Here is a 2,325-nt window from a genome sequence, read left to right on the forward strand (position 1 = left end):
CCCGCCGGACGCTCGGGGTGGCAGGGTAAGAGAAACGACGTTTTCGCCGGACGGACCTCCGCCGACCCGCCCCGGGGGAGCGGGAGCGCCACCCTCCGTCCCGAGGAGGGTGGCGCGGGAGATGGGGCGGGAGCGGCGGGGGGGTCCGGTGGTAGGACGGCTGTGTGACCGCGCTAGGCGCGGGGGGGTCGGCTCGGCCTCGCCGCCGATCGTTTTCGCGCTGCGCCGGTGGTGCCCCGGGGGGGCACGCCCGTCGCAGCGCGGGGGTCGAACCGCAAGCCGAAGGAGCCGTCCGCCCGAGCGCCGGCGCGTGGCCGGTGCCGGCGGGGGCCCTCCGAAGGCGGGTCTCTGTTGCGTATCGGTCAGTGGTCGCTGTGGTGCGATGTGGAAGAGAGAAAGGTGGGGGGGGGAGGCACGACTCGCCGGGGCCGCCGGGGGAGACGCCTCCCCCGGCTGCGCGCCCGCCGTCGACCTCCCGGAGGGGGACTTAGAAAATAGCCGAAAATGCGGAGCTCCGCCGTCACAGGCCGGCGTTTCGCCCGGGCAATCCGCCCAGGGCGCCTCTCGGGCGGCCTTCCCAACTGCCGTCGACCGCCCGGAGGGGGACTTAGAAAATAGCCGAAAATGCGGAGCTCCGCCGTCACAGGCCGGCGTTTCGCCCGGGCTACCCCGCCCGGAGCGCCTCTCGGGCGGCCTTCCCAACTGCCGTCGACCGCCCGGAGGGGGACTTAGAAAATAGAGGAAAAGTGGGGAGATAGAAAATTTTTCAAATTGCGGAGCTCCGCCGTCACAGGCCGGCGTTTCGCCCGGGCTATCCGCCCGGAGCGCCTCTCGGGCGGCCTTCCCAACTGCCGTCGACCGCCCGGAGGGGGACTTAGAAAATAGCCGAAAATGCGGAGCTCCGCCGTCACAGGCCGGCGTTCCGCCCGGGCAATCCGCCCAGGGCGCCTCTCGGGCGGCCTTCCCAACTGCCGTCGACCGCCCGGAGGGGGACTTAGAAAATAGCCGAAAGTGGGGAGATAGAAAATTTTTCAAAGTGCGGAGCTCCGGCGGAAGAGGCCGGCGAAGCGCTGGGGGTGGCTGGAGACACCCTCACCATGGTCGGACAAGTGTCTGAGGGGACTCCGGTGACTCTCTATGGAGGTCACTTGCTCGAAACATGCTCTCCTATATACGTTTCCGAAGGTATTTTGGTGATCGCCCACCTTCTAAGCCTTTAGCCTTCCTTCACCCCCTGACTCTTACCTACTACAGCGCCCCTAACGACCAAAAGCGGTACTGTCCAACCCCTGGTACCTCCCGGCCGACCCCTGGTACCTCCCGGCCGACCCTTGGTACCTCCCGGCCGACCCCTGGTACCTCCTGGCCGACCCTTGGTACCTCCCGGCCGACCCTTGGTACCTCCCGGCCGACCCCTGGTACCCCCGCCCATTGAAATGAATGGGGGAATTTTTTTATTTTCCCAATTCGAACAAGAGGCCTCCTCCCCGGCCACGCTCGGCCTCCGGGCCGGGCCGGGGCTTCGCCCACGGTACCTCCGGCCCTTGGTACCTCCCGGCCGACCCCTGGTACCCCCGCCCATTGAAATGAATGGGGGAATTTTTTTATTTTCCCAATTCGACCAAGAGGCCTCCTCCCCGGCCACGCTCGGCCTCCGGGCCGGGCCGGGGCTTCGCCCACGGCCCCTCCGGCCCCCACCACCTCCGCGGGCCGTGTTCCAGCGCTATTCACCCCGGCCAAGAGCCCTCTTTCCCGGGCAAAGCTCCGCGGCCGAGCCGGCCCTGGCTTACCCCTGGTACCTCCCGGCCGACCCCTGGTACCTCCCGGCCGACCCCTGGTACCTCCCGGCCGACCCTTGGTACCTCCCGGCCGACCCTTGGTACCTCCCGGCCGACCCCTGGTACCCCCGCCCATTGAAATGAATGGGGGAATTTTTTTATTTTCCCAATTCGAACAAGAGGCCTCCTCCCCGGCCTCGCTCGGCCCCCGGGCCGGGCCGGGGCTTCGCCCACGGTGCCTCCGGCCCCCACCACCTCCGCGGGCCGCGTTCCAGCGCTATTCACCCCGGCCAAGAGGCCTCTTTCCCGGGCAAAGCTCCGCGGCCGAGCCGGCCCTGGCTTACCCCTGGTACCTCCAGCCCGACCCCTGGTACCTCCCGGCCCTCCCCTGGTACCCCCCGGCTTACCCCTGGTACCTCCCGGCCCACCCCTGGTACCTCCCGGCCCACCCCTGGTACCCCCGCCCATTGAAATGAATGGGGGAATTTTTTTATTTTCCCAATTCGACCAAGAGGCCTCTTCCCCGGCCTCGCTCGGCCCCCGGGCC

This window comes from Hippocampus zosterae, unplaced genomic scaffold, assembly GCF_025434085.1.
Source record: "Hippocampus zosterae strain Florida unplaced genomic scaffold, ASM2543408v3 HiC_scaffold_84, whole genome shotgun sequence".
Taxonomy (NCBI): Eukaryota; Metazoa; Chordata; class Actinopteri; order Syngnathiformes; family Syngnathidae; genus Hippocampus; species Hippocampus zosterae.